This window comes from Phyllostomus discolor, chromosome 12 (genome assembly GCF_004126475.2).
Source record: "Phyllostomus discolor isolate MPI-MPIP mPhyDis1 chromosome 12, mPhyDis1.pri.v3, whole genome shotgun sequence".
NCBI lineage: Eukaryota > Metazoa > Chordata > Mammalia > Chiroptera > Phyllostomidae > Phyllostomus > Phyllostomus discolor.
The window spans coordinates 40,043,802-40,065,433 of NC_040914.2; the positions used below are offsets into that span (position 1 = coordinate 40,043,802).

Sequence of the window (21,632 nt, forward strand, 5' to 3'; positions counted from 1 at the left end):
CCAAGATGAATGGTTAATTTGATTTTGCTTTTTTTCAATGTCTGTCTTTGAGCAAACAGCAAATTGAAAAGATGTCCTCACTCTGAGACTGTTGGTATCTGTTCGAGACTTCCTTCTTTCAGTCTTGCTATTGTGTTTGGGAAGTATGTGACTGGATGCAGTGAAAATGGTCTTGGAGGATGGTCAGTGTTCCCTTTTCTGAAGTCGATGCTCTGCTTGTGTCACGGGAGATGGCAGCCTCATGCTGGGGGAAACCCTGGAATATCAGTGTGACAGGAGGGGCTGTGTGAGGTTTTTTGGTTCTCTTGGGTTGGAGTGTTTCATTTGTTAAGAAACTTGTTAATTTTCCTTTGGTTATAGTCTGCTGAGATTTCACAGAGAAGTGACTTTTTAAAGTGACTTTAAAGAGACATAAGCATATTGATTATTAGTGGCTAAGAAGTGACAGGAGGTTTCAGCACTGTAGTTCACCATGTGTAGTAACTCTTTTCGTGAGCTTAGAATTCATGGATCAAGGCAGATTTGTAAACAGAAGAATGTTGTCAGTATGGTAAATGTCAGTAGAAAGATCTGAACAAAAACATGTGCACAGAGTGAGGTGGAAACAGATGACAGAGCAACAGGATCTGCCATGAGGAGTTGGGGCGGGAAGGACGTTGTGAAACCCTGAGAGCATTAATGAAGAATGGGGTGGGATTACCCTTCTGTAAACTCAGAGTTCGCTGGACTGCCTATTTACGTAAGTGGACACTTAAGAGTTAGTCTAAACAACTCCACTCATTGTGCAGTTTTTGTTTAGCCCTCTACTCTGTGCTTGGGGAAGGAGTTAAAAAAGCTATATATGTGGTCCCACCTGAGTAATTTTAGGGGTGTGCTTTGTGAGCAGCTTGAATAATTGGTTGGAGACTCAGCTATGGGCAGCCAGGTGCTATGGCAGGCTCGTGCCTTTTTCTTCATTGTGTTTATTTTTCCCCCCTCCCTGCTGTTAAGCCACTTGGAAATCATCCATCTCATTAATGTACAGTCATACCTTATGCCTCTCCCCCATAGTGCCCATGGGCATGACTGATAGCCACAATAATTCTGGGGACTCCAGTGGTTAATGAGTATGTCCAAGGTGCTTACTTTCTTCTACAGCTAACTAGTTTTTAGTGGAGAAAAGGAAATTTGAGAGAAGTTGGGTAATTTGCTTTAACTTGCTGGACATGTGAAGTGTCCAATTACATCTATTGCGACTATGGGACTTTTGGTGTATGTTCGAACATTGGAGATGGTGTCAGGGTCATTCGGCAGAAATGAACCCTTCTGAACACCAGTGTGTTCACTCTGCTCCACCCTCACCGAGGCCACAGTTTTCCTCTCCATTAAAAGGTAGTAAATTTAGGCATCCTACACACATGCTCCCTTAAAACTCTATTGTGACCTGAAAGAGGTTCAGTCCACAAAGGGTTCCAAACTTACGGAACTGACATTTGTTATCTGTCATGGGGTTTGATGTGTTAGAGTCGTGGAACTGGGCTGTGCTTCAGTAGGAAATACGGGATTTTGTTCACCTGTCAATTTAACTGCCTTCCTTGGTTCCTTCTCAAAAGAAGATTATTGCTTAACTTGAACTGGTTTTTGCATTAAGTTGTCCTCCTAAGTGTGCTAAGGAACAAAAGGTAATTTTTTCTTGCTTTTTATCGTTTACTGATTGATATTAAAATCTAGACTGATATTGGAAATACTAATATAGTTATCCTAAGTAGGAACCAAGCTTCTTTTGAATATATACCAGGTGAGCTTTCAGTAGTTTTTGGACTTTGACATTGCATACTTTTCAGGTAACTTTTCTTATATGACATAGCTAGCTCCTGACCTCCTTCAGAATGTATCTCTGGTTCCTCCATTTTACCATCAGCAAGATTTTCTAGCATTATGTTCTGGTGAAATAAAGTATTCCACCTCTATATCCCAGTTAGGGAATTAGTTTTAATTATCTCAGCTTTGAACTTGCATTTGTCTTTTCTATCTCAAGAGATGGTCAACTGCTTGCTTTACAAATAGCTGGGCAATGGTCTTCATATTGGATACAAAGATAATTACGCTGTACCTGTTCATTTTTAATTGAATTTATTGGAGTGACATTGGTTAATAAAATTATATAGGTTTCAAGGGTACAGTTCTGTAACACATCCTCTGTATATTGTGTTGTGTGTTCACCACCCAAGTCAAGTCTCTTCCCATCACCATTTACCACCCCCCGCCCTGTACCCACTTCCACTGCCCCCCATCTGCATCCCGTCTTTGAAGTGGGAGGGGTAACAGACTGGGATAAAGGGCCCGGCAATTGTTTGTTTCCCAAGTCATGGGCCAGCTTTTCCAAGAGGCAGTTGTGCAGATAGGTCTTCATAAAAATGAAAGTGACAACAGACTGCATCTTGAGGCAACCACGGCTCTGTAAGAATATTGTTTCAAGAGTTAGACACTCTTAAGCCATCTAGAAATGACGTAAGGATGTGAAAGATGTGTCTTCTTTCTCCCATCCTATTCACTCTTTGCAGCTCCAGAGAGAAAATGAGTTGCGCAGTTTCCCTTCTCATTGCCCTGCTAATAACCCTCAGGCAGTGATACTTAGCAGCAGAATATGACAGGCGCATATGTTTGTCACTGACAGAGTCTTGGTTTAATTAGAGCCTTAGTTGACTTTAATAAGCATATTTTAGTCATGAGTGATATGTGTGTCAGAATTGCTAAATTGATCTTGAATTGCAGCAATACAAGTTGAATGTCAAAAGAAGAGGACATTGATGGCCGGTCGGCGGAGAGGAAGTCCACACCAGATTTGGAGAGTAATGTGTCTAGTCTTGGATTGTCAATTTTCAGAGGCGCATTGATAAACCAATTTGTCTAACTGTTCAGCTGGTACTCCTGAGCACACTTTGAAACCAGAAGCCCCAGCCAGGTTCCCCAGGTGCTTCTGCAGAACCAGCTCACCGTGACTGACTTCAGGCCTTGTTCCTGGCCACATGAGCAAGTCTGGCTTTTTACTACTTTTCCTTAACGTGATTCTCTTGTCTTTCCTACCCACGTAAAGATCACAGTAGCACCTTTTTCTTTCCTAGAAGCCTGCCCTCAGGGCATGGTACCCTTATTTAAAGCTGGGAAGATCAGAAGTTGTGTCTCAGTCTCTTGCAAAGTCAGGCACTGAGCCTCAGTGAGGATGATGTCTCCTTTTTTCCCCAGGGTGGCAAGTAGGTTTCAACGGCCATTTGTGGGTGTGTACCCATGCCATTAAGGTCTTGTTTCTAAAAGGGGCTTCAAAGGTTTATTGGCATTACAAACACTATTTAGCCTCCCTGCAATCTTGCATCTCAGAGATGGGAACTTGAGGGTAGCACAGAGGGCTGGCACACCTACCGGAATGGAAAAACCAACGAACACCTGAGAAAACACACCGTCAAACATGGTGCAAGAACAACCAGTTGCTCTCTTCTACTAGGTGATCATTGTTTTTATTATCTTACATGTTTGCGCTTGAGGAGGAAGGGAACTAATTTTTATTTAACACCCAGGATGTGTCAGCTAGTGAGCCAGATGCTGTATAACTATCTCATTTTTTCTCACTTTACAGTACTATTCTCACTGTAGGGCAAGATGAGGAAACTATGGCACATGAATGAAGTATTGTTACTAGCTAGTGGAACTGGAATTTGAATTCAATTATGTCTTGGCTCAAAAGATCTTGTATGACATTTATTTTATGACCAGAGAAGAGATTGCATTTCTTTTGTTTCAAATGGTCTAACAACCACCAATTCTTTTCTACCTAGTTATTTACTTTCATACTTCTCAGGCCCTTGATCTCTGTTTTCTCTTTTTCCCTAGGGGATTTTCTTGAGCTCTTCATTTCCTTGCATTTCTAACTTAGCATCATGTGCTCCTTCTAGAGTTTCCCCAGATGATCTTCCCCCTTCCTCTCTCCCTCACATGACTGATGGTCCATCTGGGAGCTGTTTTTCAGGTCAGGGAAGAGGAGAGCATGGGAGGTAATTCCCTAAGCTGTTTCTTAGTATTTTGTTTTTATTGGACTAATTTGCTTTACTGGTTGACCATCTACTGGATTGCTCTTGCTGACATGATGTGGTGCTAGGTGGCCAGGGAAATAGTAACCTCTCTTCCGGCCCTCGGGAAATTTCGGAGTTGGTTTGGGAGTTCAAGTATGCACAGTTGGCATTGTGATAAGTGTTACAAGGCCATAGATTTTCTAACCAACCAACTAACCAACACCAACCAAAACCAAACACACTGCTCTCCAGTTAGAGGAGGAGGGGAGCAAACATGCATGAAATTACTCCAAGGAGGCTGGGTGGCTCTCAGCCCTGGCTCGGGATCAGAGTGTCCTGGGGAGCGTCTAATTCGCTAGGTCTGGGGTGGGGCAGGAATCTGGGGTTCTGACCGACACCGGGATTTATGCCATCAAGAAGAGCCTTTTATATTAGTTCTCAGAAGCAGGTTTGTTTTTATCTTCTGAATAAGCCTTTGCATGTTCCCTGGCCTACTGTGAAGTGGCAGCAGTTGAACTTGGAGTGCCTTTGGTCTAGTTCGGTCTGCTCATGTAATCAGTGATCGACTTAAGCAGAATTTCTGATGTGGAAGTAAATTGTCTTTCTGGGCGTTCATTGCAGAACATAGTAAAGTAGACTTCATTTATATGGATATCTTTGTGGGGTAAATTTCTGTGTACCAGGCATCATGCTTGATAGCTTTACACTTCTTAGCATAGTGTTTATAATAAGACCTATGTGAGTGGTACTGTCGTTACCATATTTTGCATATAGGAAAATGAAAGGGTTTTTTTTTTTTAGGCTTAAATTTTTGCCTTAGGTCTTAGAGCTAACATATTAAGGACCCCAAATGCAAATCCATGTCTGCCTTCAGAACCCATCCTTGAACTTTGCTGTGCCAGGACCAGGCCAGAGCTTCAACCGGGTTCTCCTGGTGACACTGAGAGGCAAAGGTCACAGTCAGTGACTAGTCAGTCGGCATTTTTTAGCATCACTGGGGAATGTGACTCTGGGGAATGGAATAACCGTAAGTGTGTTACTTTCCAGATTTTCACACTGACAGTATAGAGGCCCATGCTTAGCCCAGGACAACAGCATTGTTCAGAAGGACATTTGTTATAGATTTAGGAACCAGTGTTTCAGAAAAATCTAAGATACCTCCGGTTTTGCCAGTATAGTGATTAAGAGCATGGGCTGGGAGCTGTTTACATTCATCTCTTAGCTCTGCCAGCTCTGTGGCCCCAGGGAAATAACCTCCCAGTCCTCAGTTTTCTCACCTGTCAAACAAGGATAGTTCCCGGATCTTCCCCAAAGAGAGAGGAGGATGCAGTAAGACAATGTGTAGTACTTAGCAGAGTATTTTCTATTTAGTAAGCTTGAAATGTTGCCTTACTGTTGTGACTCAGTAGGATAGCTATGGCCGTATTTAATTTAAAGCTCATATAGATGCCCTGAGTGGAGGTGGTCAGGCGATGGTGTGCTCGTTACTTTGCCCCTTCGTGTTGAGCAGGCCTGTGTCGGCAGTGCTAAGGTCCGTGTCCAGCCTTTAGGCAATATAAATACACTTTAGAAATATAAAAATTCTAAATTCAGAGATACTTTTAAACATTTCACAGTGGTGTATGTTTCAGAATATTCTTGCTTGTAGGTAATATGAAAGTGCATTAGGTGGTAAGAACATTGATTACCACATTTTCTTAACAGACACGCCTTCGGGTAGATGGGACTTGAAAATACGAGGTGGAGTTGTGTGTGCTTTTGTGTTGTATTTGGTTGTGTGGAGGCAAAGCAAAAGAGATATCACGTGGTAGTTTACGTTCAGAAGGGAGGTTTGGTATAATCCTGCAGATCTGGGGGTTGGTGTATAAAAAAGATGCCTTTAATGTTAAAATGACCTTTAAGAAATAACATTTATTTAACCAAACCCTGTTTTGTTTATTTTTTTTTCTATAATATTTAAACTCATCCTTAGTTTTCAAGAGAAAGTCATTATGGAAAACTTACTGCATAAGGTGGAGGTGGGAAGCCATTTATGTTTTTTAACAAGGGCTCAGAACTGTGCAAAAACTTCTTTATAGGATCTTCTGAATAAATGATTTAATTAGCCATTATTTGTTTTTTGAGATCATGAACACAGACTGTTGGACATCGTTGAGGGGCAGCATGCTTCTGTTATCTGCTGTGGTTGGGTCAGAGAGAGGGCAGTGGAGAGTGCAGTGCGCGGGCCCAGGTGGTTGGAAGCCTGTGGGTGACTTTCTGTGCAGGGGTGTGTGTTCATTACCTTCCCTGCACCAAAAAGTGACCGAGCACCATCCCACCCCCATCCTAAGTTCTTCTGTCTTAACGTTGGTCCTGCACTTTCTACAACCACGGCAGGAATGTCCCCCTCGTTTGGTTGCATCTGGATCAGCGCATAAGCTGGAGCCAACGATTTCTAAGAGTTTTTCCAGGTCTGAGATTTTATGATTCCTTGTTATCATCCGATAGTACTGTAATAATGACTGAAATTAACAGCTGAGTGCTTGAGAAAACATTTCAAAAGTTCTTCAACTGATAGAAATCCCTCTTTTACTGATGGCTTCTGAATATTATTGAGAGGTGGTTGAGCTGAGTGGCTCTCTCCAGCTCTTTCTGGGATCCCGCATTTGTGAATGCTGAATGTTACATACCAGATTAGTTCTTATTTCTTCCTTTTCAGTGGACTGTGTTTATTTGAGCCTAAGAACAATAGAAAGCAGCTCTCTCTTTTAGCTGTCTCAACTCATTCTAACCTCATTCCTAGCTTTGCCTAACTTTATAGTTTGTTTTGGCTGCAAAATTCTGCCCACTTTTTATTCGTTATAAAAATGTATTTTTCCTTTGGTGAGGGGGAAAAATGCAAGGTATCACATACTTATTTTGGATTATCTTTTCCCCCCATTATTTTCCTAACCCCTTGAGCTCTGTTCATGCCTCTGCCAGTCCTCCAAAAAAAAAAAAAAAAGTTGGCTGAGTTTGAGGATAACTGAAACATTTTTTATGTAGGAGTGGTTTGTACAATGTGGGAGGTTTCTACTGAATTCTCTCTGAAGACATCATTCAGTAGCAGTTTACTGGTGATAACAGAGATTACTGTTGATGTCTTCATTATTCCGGGAAAGTTCTAGGTTTAGGAGTCTGTTATGAATTTGGGCTTCAGCAGAGAAACCGGGAAAACCTACTTTGTTATTTGAAAAAGACCTAGGTAAATATAAACCTCATTATATGACTAGATTTTTATTCACTTTGCTTTGCAGAATTGGACTTTATTAAGCTGTTAGAAGGTGGAAAAAAAGGATCTATGACCTGCCAATATTGTCACAGACGGGCCTCTGTCATGCAGAATCCCATTATTCTGAAAGAGCAGAAACTGACAGAGAGGGTCTTTGGGTAGATTTCCAGCAGCTTTGTTTCTCAAGGCTGAACGAATTTGCTACCATATTTTTATAAGTACTAGGGGTGGGGCTATCTCCTTCCCCTGCCCTGCCCAGTTATACAGGTGATAAATAAAATTTGGCAAGTATATAAAAGAGAAAGTAATTACCTATAATCCCATTACCTAGAGATAGTTAACATTTTGGTTTCACTCTAGGCATTTCTCCCTTATATATGGTTTAAGAAATACAGAGTAGAGACCTGGGGAGTGCGATTGATGGTGTAGAGGCTCGTGCTGAGCCTAGGACAACAGCATTGTGTAGAAGGACATTTGTTATAAATTTAGGAAGCTCAATGGCTTGAGCTCAGGGCTGTGAAGCAATGGGTTGCCGGTTTGATTCCCAGTCGTGGCACATGCCTGGGCTGTGGGTCAGATCCCCTTTGGGGGCACCTGAGAAGTAACCATACACACATTGATGTTTCTTTCCCTCTCTCTTGCTCCCCCTTTCCTTCTCTCTAAAAGTAAATAAATTTATATATATATGTTATATATATATATGAAATACATAGTTGAGAAGATTAGATTTATATGCAATTTTTAAAAGAATGTTCTTGTGTTGTACACTTTTTGAAAGTTATTGTAAGGGATAGCATAATTCTATTGCTTGGAGCTGTCAGTGTTAACTACTCTATTAGTAGATATTTAATATTCTTTTCAAAACAAGTTTTCCCCCTCAATTCCATCATTATTTGCATATAATAAACTTATTTGGTTAAAGTTTGGACATTTTCAAGTTTCTTTATACAGATTGTTAAATTTTATCCAAAATGCGTATGACCACTTTATATTTTATGCCTGTCATCCGAGTATAGAATCTTTTGCCACATCTTTGTCCGCAGTGGGCGCTTTCACTTCCCTACCCCTTCCTTGATTTATAGGTGGAAAACTACAGTGAGATTATACCTGTCTCAGAGGGGCTGTGGCTGCCTAGTCAGTGCATGAGCTCCTTGGCCTGTGTTTAGTCTGAACCCAGTTCTGGGACTTCATGACCATCCTTTATAAATATTAGCTAAGCTTCCTAAATACGTGAATGTTTGTGTTAAACCAGATCTGGAGGGCTTTTATAAAAGCCAGGTTGTCATTGATAGTTAAGCAAGCATTTGGAAATCCCCTGTGGAGGAAAAAGAACACCCAACAAAGCTATCCATGTTTATGGTGTTGCCTGCCCATCCTTTATGTATGTAGCAATTACTGTGGCTGGACCAGTTTGTGCCTCCAGAAGAACCAGTCCAGAGCATTCTCACCTTCCCTTCATCAAAGCAGACAGCTGGGTCATCTCCTTCCCATGGCCCTGTCTTTTGACCATCGTGAGCAGATTCTCAGCTAGTTTACAGGTTACAGACTTCTTTAGGCATCTTTAGCTGCATATTTGTTGGCCATATTTCTGTTTTGTAGGTGAAACATTTTCTTAAAGTTTTCTTTTTCTGGGATTTATTTGTGTGCTCTGGAATGCTGCTGTTACTGTGACTGACCTTATTATAAACTCATGGATCCTAACAGGAGGGACCTGACTTGGATAGTGAAGAGATGCAGAGTCTTAAACAAGCAGTTGTCATTACAGGTAACAGAGCTGCTTATGATTCATAGAGAGAAATTGTTCTCTCTGGTGTTGCCACAGTAAGTGTTTTCTTTAACCAGCTACCACTTATCCTGAGGTCAGCCCGGTACCCAAAAGGGAGGGGAGAGTCCAAGCGCTGAGTCACAAAGATGTCACCTGGGTGGCGCATCAAAGCTCCCACACGCTTTCTTCTTCCTAGGAAACTCCTTTCTCACAGCCATTCTATTTTACCAGGAATGCGGTTTGAAGAAGTTTAGCTGTCTCTTGTCCTGGCTTCTAAAAGTGATCATGACCATTCAAAAGCCAAGAAGTAAATCTGGGGATGGATTAGTGTGGTGGAAATGAACAAAAATCTAGAGTGGTTTAAACTCTCTAGTTGGATTTCACTAAAGCAGTTGATGTAGCAGTTATAAGAGCCATATATATATATATATTTTTTTTTTTTAAGTATACTCAATGAAAAATTTTAACATGAAATGTATCACTCATTTTGTCCAAATTATCCAAAATTCAAATCAAGCGTATCAGAGTCTTTATCAGGTTCCTAGCGTTGCTGTGACAAAACTCTACAGAACTGGGTGGGTTGGAACAACAATAATGCATCATCTCGTGGCTTTGGAGATCAGACGTGCAACAAAACCAAGGTGTCCGAAGGCCCCCTTCTCCCTCTTAAACTTGCAGAGGACGAGCCTTCCTGCCCTCCGCTGCCTTGGTGTTCCTCGGCTTGTAGGTGCGTCTCTCCAGGCTCTGCCTTTGTTGTCGCACCGCCACCTTCTCTCGCGGTATTTCTGTATTCTGGATACAAATCTTTTTTTATCGGGTACTTGATTTGCAGATATTTTCTCCTAGTCGCTGGCTTGTCTTTTGCTTTTCTTAATACTGTCTGTCTTCAGTTTTAGCTCTTAATGTTTGTCTGTGATCCACGTTTGGGTTAATTTTTATGTGTGGTGTGAGCTAAGAGGTTTTAAAAAAATTACTTTTATTTTTTTAGCCATGTGACTATCTACTTGTTCTGCTACCATTTGTTGTTCCATTCCTTTAAGCTCTGTTACTACTACCTGTCAGTCTTAGATAATGCTGATGAGCAGCAGCCTGCCTTTTCTGAGTGGGGAGAGTGGGGAGAGTGGAGGGGTGGTCTGGGGTCTTAGCCTTACTGTAGGGAGGCCTTGCCCCATAGTTTGCTTTGTTTAGTTCAGATCCTGTTAAGAAGACATCCACAGGTCTTCAAAAACAATGAGCAGAGTTTTAGCCAGCTTGGATTTAGTTAAGAAATTGCTCTGTTATCTCCTTTTTTTGAGGGTGATTATGAAATCTTATTTGAACACACAGTTCAGGTCAGATAAGCCTAGGACAGTGTAAGCTGACTTAAAAATAGTTCTAACACAAGAATGATGAAGCCCTTCTTAAAACATTTTCTTTTTCCAAACAGTTATTTCTAACCATAAAAGTAAAAGATATTTATTAGAGAAACTTCTTGAAATTACCGAGGCATAAAGGAAAAAAGCTGTCCTTCCCCCATCCCTGCCTTCTTGGCACCGCAGCACTTTGGATTCTGTGGGGCTGGTATCGGGACTCCGGAGAGCACAGTTCCTTGGAACAATATTTGGATTTGCTGATGGATTCAGGCCTGTTTTCCTGTGTGGAAGAGAAAAGGTTAGGTGCTACTATTTGATGAGCATCTATTTTAAGCCAGGACTCATACTTCACAGAGCTCTATGAAGTATTAAAATTGTGTTAAAATTATATTAAAATACTATTTAAAAATTATCCCTCTCTCTAGCCTTCCTACCTCCCCCTTCTCTTTCAGAGGCTTGGGTTAAATAATTTGCCCAATGTCATTCACCCTAGTGAGCAATAATGTGAAAATCTGGGGGGAAACTTAAGGATCTTTTAGTTAAAATGGTTACCCTGGTGTTTTGTTTTTTGTTTTTTAAATGGTTTGAAAGGCTTTAAAAGAAGAAGGGATCAAGTAGTTCTTCTTTTGTTTCTTTTCTGGCTCCTGTGGCCTGGCCTCCCTTTTATTCTCTATAAAATTAGAAGTTCCAAGATCCCCTTATGTCTTGCTCAAATTAAGGATTGTTTCTCTTCTCCTTTCAGTGCTGTACTTGCAACTTTGAGAGCCTTAGTTTTGGCCGAGGTGCGTGTTAGCCAAACAGAAAGGTGAAGGAGAGAGCTGGGGTTCTTTACGAGGAAAAGGCCTTCAATTGGGTTGATTCCATCAGCAATTTTAATGTATTGAACACCAACTAATAGCTAGCTGTGGATTAGTAGGCAAGCCACTCAGTTTCCTCACCTGTGAAATGGACTAGCCCGCCACAAAGAGCTTTCCATGGTGTACCAGCACTCCTAATTTCTTGTTTTAGTGGAACTATGAAATAAAGTGTCTGTGGTATGGTCAGACATATCTGCCATAGGGACCAGTGTTAAAAACCTCTGTCTTCTCCTAAGTACTCCTAAATCATGAAGTCATTTGCGTTGTGTTAGTAGGTAAGAAGAATCAGTTCTAGTGTAGTCTGCCTTCTCTGGGTGGGGGGAGGGGAGAGAGAGAGAGATGGAGAGAGAGAGAAGAAAAGAGATTGTGATCCTGGTGCCTACTTTTCTTCCTCCTTCCTTGGGGAGATGTTTGACAGTGAGGGCCTTCTCGACAGCCAGGACTTCCCCGTTGGTGCCCCCACTTTATCAAACAGCATGACTTATTTCTAATCTGTTGCTTTTGCAGTTGCCATAGTATCCTGTCTTGAAACAGAAAGGTGGCTGATAATAGTTGTATGGACAAGCAAATTTTCTTTTTCTACCTCATTGACATTTGCCAGCAGAAATTTTTTTTTTACCTGATGATTCAGGCCAAGACTTGGGGGTGTAATGAGTGCAGAGGGAGGAGGAGTGTTTGGACTCTGGACAGTTAAAAGAAGAATTCTTTATATTAACCCAACTTACTCTGTTAATCACTAAGCTGTGTTGCTCAGTGATTCAGGGCTTTCCACTTGAGCCAACTACTTGTTATATAAATTGTATTTATTCCTGATGAATGCTTTGTTTCCGCTGAGCACTAGAACTCAGGCTAGAGTAGAGCTTCTTACCACTACACCAAGCCCATTAAAAACAAACAGACAAAACAGAAAACAACCAAAGGTCACGGTTTCCAGTGATTATCCTAACACATTTGGACCAGTTAATCAGCATGCAGAATGATAAAAAGTGGTTTAGGAGGTATGCAGAAGAAACCTGAAAGGGAAATACCAAGTGGCTTATTTTCATCTCTTTTACTTTAATAAGTGCCAACAAACCTTTCTTTGACTTGGTTGCAGAAGAAATCCACACAGGAGTAAGAAGTTGTTTATAGAGGAAAATCTTTACTTTGAATTGATATTTTTGCTTTTCACTTGTTCAGAAAAATTGGGAAGAAAAGCTGTGAGTGGTTGAGTGAAAAGTAACCAACAAAACATAATCCTTTCAGAATATCTAGGTGGGGACTACTGAACCGGTTTTTAATCTTTTTCAGAAGAGGAGGCCACATAGATTACAGTTCAGTTAAGACGCATTGAAGTTAACCCCAGGGTCCCAGCAGTACCTCCTGGTGAGTGGGTTTTGTTCCAGGTGGCCTTCTGCTTTCCCTGTGGGATGTCTTACTTCCCGGCCTCCCGGCTGCTTTGCCCCGGAGTATTCTTTCACCACGAAGAAGACGTTAACTCTTCATATGGTACAGTCATCATAGCTGTTTTTGAAAACTTTTACAGCTGAGGGAGTGAAGGTAGAGAGAATTTGCACAAGGTCATATCTATTGTTTTTCCATTTGATGTCTTGTCTTCTCCTAAAATACATTAAGATTTTATTATTAAACACTTTTTCCCTAAAATATTTAAGACTTTAGAGGACTTATTTTTTCCCCCTCATCTTCCATATGCTTACTCAATCAGAGTCCTTGTCCCCCTGATCTCTTTATGTACTGGGACATTATCTGATCAAACAGTTCTGTGGAATGAACTGCCTTGGGGTTATTTGTGTTTTTTTAGGAGATGGTAGATAATTTTGAGGACTACTCAGCACAGTTGTGGGCCTTGCTTTTGAGGCCGTAGGATACCAAGGGAAGTGGGGATCACTTGGCACTTTGCCACGGAAAGAGCTCCCAGGGAGAGTGGTAGGCTGAGATGGCATCCCTACTAGTCAGCCCAGAGAAAACCGGCCCACATGTTCTAATTTTGGAGACAGAAAGGTAAACTGATTCATCTTAGGATTTTTAGTGGTCATTGAAGGAAGAAGTCTGTTATTTAGGATATTCTGTGCTGAAATATCATCTCATTCTGCTTTATGTGCTTGTCATGGTGAGAATTCACTTAATTGCATCTTCCTTCAGGCTCCCACAGACCGTTACTTACCTTTATTATTTATAGTCCTTACCTATGTGCTGATTTGGGGAGAAAGACCATTAATAAATTTCAATCAGTTAATGAAATTAAGCCAGAGTCGTGGAGAGCCAAACCTTATTTGCATCTGTCTCACTGTAATGCCACCGCACCCGACATTTTTCCTTCTGAGTATTTAGACTTAGTTGTACAAGTGCCATGGTGGGTGAGCAGCCTGCTGTTGCTAGAGGCGTGGTGGCAGCCAGTAATGATGTAGACAGTAATTTGGGGCTGGAGAGTTTGGCCTTATTGTGAAAACACAAGGGGTCCTTCGAAGGCTTCGATCAGAGGATGGCCACACAAGTCATACCCAGATTGTGCAAGAGTAGAACCTTGTGATGGTGTGGAGGCCAGGTTTTGCTCAGAGGCAGGGAGAACCATAGGGAAGCTACAGTCTGAGGGAATGGCCGAGGACTTGGGTGGCAGAGACAGATCAGGAGACACTGTAGAGGTAAAACTCACAGGGTTTGTTGAGGTTAAGGAGAAGGAAACAGTTGCCTGCGAGCGTGAAGTGAGACCGTTAAGGAGGATGCAGGCCAGAGACCGGGCGTGCAGAAGGTGCGGTCGGCGCGGAATGTGTCAAGAGCAGCCTGCATGTAAGTGATAGTTGAAGCCGAAGGAATGGGATGAAAAAATGTAAGTTGCCTGGGTTGCCTGGCCAGGTAAATGCGCCCTTTTCTTCTTCCCCACTCTGCTCAGCTCTTCCTAAAGCTCTGGGCTCTGAAGAAGAGAATTTAATGTAAAATCCGTCGCATCAGGTAGTCATTAGACATTTTCAGAAAGGGTCAAATAAGTGAAAATATTTTACATTGGTAAAACCTTCCATTGCAGCAGTGGAAGGACAGATAGTCAGGGGTTGAATCCCAGTCCAGTCCACCACTGAGCGAGCTACTTCTTAGGGCTCCACTGCCCTTTTCTGTGAGATAAAGGAAACGGGAACTCTCTTATCAGCATTTCCTTTCGGCTTCAGCTTCGATGCTGTCATTCCTAGAAACGGGTCTCAGAAGCTAAGTGTATCCTAGCAGCAAGTATACAAAACAACATTAAAGTGAGATAGTTGGTGTTTTACCATTTTTATCAGGGAATGTTATAATAGCTTGATTATTTAATGCAAGAAAGAAGAGGTTTTGGGAAAGGGTATGGTACTGGGAGCAGAAATCCAGCATGTAACCCATTACAGCCCTCTGGTGTCTGGGGGGACTCCACCTGGTATTTTAGCATGGGGTTTTTGAGGTGTGCCTTCTAAACTGGAATGTGTGATAGTCACTCACCTGTAGCTAAGTTTTACAGTGGTTTTCATGAACACTGTTTTTCTATTGCTCAGCTGGACTTTTTCCAGAAAATTGACTCAAGGGGGAGGTCATTTAGATAGAGTTTTCACCAGTGTGTACTAAATCTGTTAACTAGTATTGGGGATCCGCTGCATGACCATCGTAGAACAGGAAGTCCTGCTGGGAAAAGAGTCAGGCATGCGTGAACCCACGATGCTCACTTTTCCACTCTCAATAAATGGCACCATTGCTGGCCTGTGTCATGCAAGGCAGAACTCTAGAAGCCATCCTTCAAACGCCTTTCTTCCTACTTCCTATAGTTATACATTTATCAGCAAATGTTTTTGCATTTAATATCCTTACTATCTGTTGTCTTCCCCCTTCTTCCATCGTCATCACTCTCACCCCAGCCCTAGCCATATGCCCTTACTTGAATTATTGCCACGCCTTCCAGCTGGAGCCCCTGTATCCAGTTCCTTCCTGCCTTGTTCCCTGTACTGTCCATTAGGTAAATAAGCGATTCTTCTACAATAGAAATGTAATCATGACTCCTACTTTTAAAATAAGGACCAAAATAGTTGATGGGGTCTAGTAGGCCCTAAAATGGTCTGGTCCCTACACTCTTTTCCATCCTCATCTCACAGTATTCCCTCCTGTTCTCTTTTTTTTTTTCCACCATATTTGTTTTCTTTTAATCCTTCATATTCCCCTACTCTCAGGTTTGCTAGGCTCTTTGTACTTGGAAGATTCTTCTCCTTGATTGCTGCTTGTTTCTTCGCTCTCAGCCCAAACAGTCCCTTTCTCAAGGAAGCTTTCCTTTGACTTACCAAACAGGTAAGACTCCTGTTGCCTGTTTCCACAAGACCAGGTAACTCTGCTTTGTAATATTGTTGCGCCTTTGTGTTTATTAGTGTGACTGTTTGATGTTTGTCCCTCAGTGGACTCTAAGCCCTCTGAGAATATAGATGAACCTTCAGAGGACTCAGCATTTTCTCCGCTGCACCTGGTATGTCTCCGAGCACGTGGTAGGAACTCTGATTATATGTTAAATGACTGTGGGCTTTAGGTAATTAGAGGTCACAGAAGTACCACTCTAATATGTATAAAGTACAGAGTTGTGTGACCTGGATAGAAGTAGCTATAATTCTGTAAGGAAGCCAGAAAAATGGAGTTGCTAAATAGTGGGGACTGATGGCATTGAACTTGTGTGTTGGATGTGTTGGATACTGTTATTATAGACCGTGCAAGTTGGTCAAACCCTTGGAAATGCAAGTCAGGTAAATGAGAGTTTTTTTTTTGTTTGGGAGCAAAGTCAAGGCCAAATCAAACAACGTGCGGGAAGACTTGAGCCATAGTTTCCGTGACTTCATTGGCTTTTGTTGTGCTACTTGACAGGACTTTATGTTCTTGATTCTGCTTTCTGAACTGTAAGGAAGGAATGGGGAAAGGGGTAGCCAAAACAAGGGATATGTAGTCAGAAAATGGCAGAGCCTCTGCTTTGCTGTTTAAAATAATAATAAATTAAAAAAGAAAGAGTTCTTCAGTAAAATGGAAAAGGGTATGGACCTTGGTTTGATTCTTAACTCTCTTAACAGCTGTGTTAAGCACACAATTCAATGCCTTTTAGTGTATTCAGAGTTCTGAAACAGTCACCACATTGATTTTACAATTTTATCATCATCACACCTTCCACCCCGAGCCATTATCTTGACATGAGCATTTAATAACTGTTTTATCTTGAATAACTCACCGAAGCTCTCTGAAGCGCAAATTCACTTTTTTTTTTCCATTTGGTCTCTTTTAACAGCTATCAAGAAATTGAGCCATATTATCCCCTTCTTTGACCCAAGAACCTTGATTCATCTTGTTATGGAGGAGAGATTGTTGGCTACCAAAGTCACAGGTCTCATTCTGTGTATGCTAATATGATAGGTGTCCTCTCTCTCCTCTTTGTTCCCTTGGGTGTTTTGATGTAGCAGTGTTGGATTCATTTGTATCCGTATTTCATCTTGGTACCTTTGGCCTCTCGTGTATCTCGTTTCAGCCACTCAGGGATTTTGGATCTTCAGTCTAACTTTCAGTATATTAGAATGCTTAATGGCTCTTAGATAGTCTATCTATGTAATCATTTTGTCATTAGAGATTTCCAGACCTCGATAAAGTGCTTTTCAGTCTCGGACAGAGGTGGGATGGGGAAGAGATGCATTTGCCTATGATGCAAACCTTGTTTCCTGTAGGTGTGCATCAGTTACTCAGTCCACCTTGGTGCTGAAACCATTACAGGGGCAGGGATGGCCGTGCTGGGAGGTGGGGCACAGTCTCCTCCTCCTGCAGCGCTTCCCCAGACTCCTGGAACAGTGCCTGCTTTAGCCCAGAGGGACAGCCTGTGGCTTTAGAAGCACAGAGGGAAGGAAGCATGTGCTGAAGGAGAGAGAATTTTGGTCATACTAAAATCTAAATTTTAGTCATATATCGGAGGCCACCAGATGTCTTCACTTTTGCTCCCAAGAATATAATGGGAGATTTGGAGATCATGGGAGGTGTTTGTTGAAATTTAGACACGCTATCAGTCCAGTGGATGAAAAAAGTTGCTAGGAAAAAAACGGAACTCTTGTGTGTCTTCTTTGTCACTATATGCTGGTTTTCGCTTCTTGCTTCCCTTTCTGGGGCTCACAGACCAGCCGTTCACCAGTTTGTGTCTGATATTCAGATAAACTCAGTTCATTACAGTTTATGGAATCTATTTTTTTTCTTTTTACTGCAAACTAATCTTCCAACTCTTGTTCTAAAATAATCTTTTAGGACTCAGAAAGTATCTCTCTCTGGCCTGTGACAAACTCCTTTCAGTTAGATGTTGGCACTTTCTTCATATCTTGGACTGTTAAAGTTTTCTTTGCTGTTACTTCTTTTAGTTCATGTAGCCTGAAGTTCATTCTCATTGGTGGAAAAGGAGGAAATAAAATAGATAAGGATTTCTTTGATGTACTCTCTTTTGTACACCACCACCTGACCATTAGGTTTTAGATCTTCCTTACTTGTTTTGTCTTGCTTCACACTTAGAAGAATAGAAAAGCCCTTTTTGTAGTCCATGACATTTTTCTAAGCTTTGAGGTCATTTTTGGTGTAAAGAATCATAACCTGCTGCCTTTCCATTCTAAACTAAGTTCTCAGAATCAAAAGTGTTTAATTGTTTAGTCACCCAGATATACACACTGAACATTTTAGTTAAACAGGCCTTTCTGCCTTGGGTTGGACTCTTAATAAGGTGCCAGAGATGAAAACTAATCCTGACCGCTCCTTGTTAATCAGAATCCAAGTGATGAGGACTGCAGTGCCTCAGAGTGTATAGGAAACGTACTGCCCCCACTTTCTGTTTTCTTACGGCTCGGGTTTGCAGCTTGTTGCTGCCAGGGTGAGTCCAGTCACCTCATGGGAAGTTACTGGCTATGAGCTCTTCCGGAGCTCATGAACCTTCCCTGGAAGGTCCACGAGGTTATGGCTCTGGAGAGGTGTATTGCTCATTCCAGTCACCACCTATAACAATAACCGTGATTTATTATCTACAGGGTGCCAGGCACTGACTGTAGCTAAGCTTCTACTTACATTTTCTGCTTAATCCTCCTGAAGGTGTTGTAAGAAAGTATGATCTGCTTTTCTTTCTTTCTTTCTTTTTTTTTTTTTTTTGACTGACCAGGAACCTGAAGCTTAGAGAAGTTAAGTGAATTGCTTCAGAGTCATAGAAATAATTGATATCGGCATTTTAATCAACCTTCACCAATAATTTATCTAAGATAGCAGGAGGCACACCTAGAATTCCAATCTAGGTCTATTTGACCTCGAAAGTGAGTGATTTTTCTCACTGCCATTGTGGGTCTGTTGTGGTGTGGTATTGTGCCAGGTGCTTTAGAGAACAGGAAATTAAAGAAAATACATTCTAGACCTTTAAAGGCTTAAAAAAGAAAAGAGTGGGGAGAGCCCATTAAGAGTGCCTTAGAAGAGAGGACCCTTCATTCTGCTGAGAAGCAGTGGGGCGAAGCTGGTCATCTGTGTTCAGACTCGGAGCCGCAGTAGAAGTGGGTGGGCATTATCTGACTCAGCACCGTGGTGTCTTGTCGTCGTCCCTGACTCCTTTGAGATCGGGACGTCCCTCTGCCTGGACATAGTTCTTTCCTCAGACTTGCCCAGTGCAGGCCTCTGTTGCACGGTAGCAGACAAAATGATCTGCTTTTATGTTAGGCTCTTCCACGTACTATGTCTGCCTTTAATACAGAACTGTAGCCCTGGGTCAAGGATGACTTGGAGTTGTGACTGCATTGTTTCATTTTAGTGAATGCCCTACTTGACCTTTCTAAGTCAACGTGTCATGAAAAGAGATTTGAGTGTTTGCCAGGTAGAAGTAGGTCCCTTCAAGGGGTGAGGCATCTACTTTAAGCAGTTATTGGGGGGGGGACAAACCCACTAACTGTTAAGTATCCCTTCAAAGTAAGTATCCTCCTTATCCTGACTTTTAATAACTTGTGCTTATTATGGAAATTCAAAATATGTAGAAATTAACTCATTATGGGAATTTTAGAACTTGAAGTAGAAAAACAGAAATCACCCAGAATCTCACCTTCCAGGAATAATCACTGAATTTTCAAGCTGTCTGTATATGAATGGGACAGCGAATGTATGGCTTCATCTGAATGGAGATTGGCTGCCATCTGAGAGCCAGAAGTTTGCCCTGTGAGTTCAGTTAACTGCCTGCTAAGGCAAGCAAAAATTAAGATCCTTTGGACGAATAGAGTATAGTCCAGAGTCACCACAATATCCAGGGTACAGTGTACAATTACTCAGATTATGGAGAAACAGGAAAACATGACCCATTCTGAAGATAACACAATGGAAATCGATCCCGGGATGACCAAATTTTGGATTGAACAGATAAGGATTTACTCTATCCTAGTATTTACTATACTCAGCTAGTATTTGCTGTACTCAGGAAGAACTGTTTGTAATGAAAAACTACGCAATTTTGGCACAGAAATGAAAATGTGAAACGAGAAAAATGATCTGAAATAAAATTTTTACAGGATATGCTTAACGGAACTGAGATGACAGGAAAAAAAGAAATCACTGACCTTTTAGATCAATAAAGAATGATCTGATCGGAAGAGAGAGAAGAGATTGAACAACAATGAGCAGAAACCCCAGAGACCTGTGGGGCAGTTTCACAAAGGTCAGCAGTGTACATGTAATTGAAGTTCTAGAGAGAGAAGAGACAGTGAATGGGACAGAAAAAAACTCTTTGAAGGAATTGGGATAAACATTTCCTAAATTTGGTGAAAGAAATCATTACTGTTTGACGTTGTTTATAACGAGAAAAGCGAAAAGGATGAGTGTGGGGCCTGGGAAGACTTGAGGCTCGAATGGCCTACTTTCCCCCAAATGTCTGGTCTTGACAAGCCTGACTGATTTCCACCCCTGTAGTGTTTCTTTCTGGGCCCTACAGATCGCACTGTTATGAGATCGGGAGATTAAGTTGCAGCCAAGACTAAATTGCACAAAATGGTGGAATATGGTGGTTTTTTGAAACGTGCCAGGGCTGGTTTCTTTTGGAGGTCTGCAGCGAACACTGGCCCTTTTTGTGTGTGCTGCTTTTCCCTTTGCCTTTCTTCTTTGCTTTCCTTCCCTGCTACCCTCTTCTTGTTTCTGAGAAAGGGCAAAAAGGAGACTGATGCATTTGAGCTGGACTGGCTACATCAAAGGCAGTGAGTTCTATTGACACCCGAATCAGCTTTGGCAGAGAGCAGCCTCTGGGGAGGCTTTTGTTGGGTCTCTGCCTTTCTCTCCCAGATGATGTTGGTGGCACTGCTGGGAGTCACTTGGCAATGAGTCGTCGTTAATGTGCCTCGGCTGAAACATGGCAGCCAGAGTCCTCTGATTCTGACCTCATCACTTTTACAAATACATGCTTTTACACTGACACACAACTAGTGTGCACTGATGAGGCATGCTGATTGTTAAATACTGTGTATTAGGCTTCATCAGACCAGTGACCATCAATATGTAGACTTCTCCCTTGCCTGTCCCTCCTGTCCCTGTGCCCATCCATGTGTGTGCCCCAGGGTGTGTCCTACGCAGGAGTCAGGGGTCTGGTTACAGAGTCTGGGAAGTAGCACAGTCGAGAGTTAACAAAGAGAGAGCTTTGGAGTCCGGGTGCCTGCAGAGTCTGTCACTCTTGAGCAGGGTGTCCTTATACAAGTTCTTTGAATCCGATGTCCATATATTTGTAGAATGGGGATAATAGCTACTTCCCAGGAGGTTTTGAAGCTTTAAAAAAAAATCTGTATAGTAATAAGCCTTCTACATAATTATTTATTCCTTTGATTTCCTTCTGGTTTCATCATAACCAATTATTTTAGGTCATTTCTAATTGTGCACATGTTGTGTGCCATTCTGTTTCAAGGAATGGATTTTGCAGAGGGAGTTGGAAACTGGTAGTTTCTTATTCATGTATCTTTACAGGGTGAAGAGTGAAGCTCAGAGGTCCCAAGATTGTACATCTAGTGTGTGGTGAGGCCGTTGTTCACCCATATCTGAATGTGAATGAAGCAGTGTCTCCTTGGAGACTTCATAGCCGAGTCTTTAGATTCCCCAGCTCTGGGGTGTTCTTTTTGCTCTTATCTGCACGCTCTCTTTGCTCCTCGCTCTGACCTGGGATAGTGATCAGGGTCTGTAAGGAAGGTTGTGGTGTATGTGTCTGTAGTCTGTCCATCTTGCTTTGTAATTGCTTTGTTTTATGATTTTTCTCTTCAGCTTTGTAGCAGACTTCAAGACTGCTAATTTCCTGTATGAAAAGTCAGTATCCTTTTCAGTCTATGCCATGCAGTGATAGGCTGGCCTACTCCTTATTACAGT

The 21,632-nt window shown here is 41.8% G+C and overlaps 1 protein-coding gene and 1 long non-coding RNA gene across 11 annotated transcripts in view; one reads left to right on the top strand and one right to left on the bottom strand.

Moving 5' to 3' along the window:
- The window catches only part of AKAP13 (A-kinase anchoring protein 13), a 223,929-nt gene that overhangs the window by 20,530 nt on the left and 181,767 nt on the right, over positions 1-21,632 (top strand). The gene's annotated exons all lie outside the window — the stretch shown is intronic.
- Positions 3,946-13,437, bottom strand: LOC118497732. Its single transcript, XR_004900263.1, has 3 exons — positions 11,714-13,437; positions 7,391-7,394; positions 3,946-3,956 (listed from the first exon to the last, which is right to left on the bottom strand). It is a non-coding gene; the product is annotated as an uncharacterized LOC118497732 (long non-coding RNA).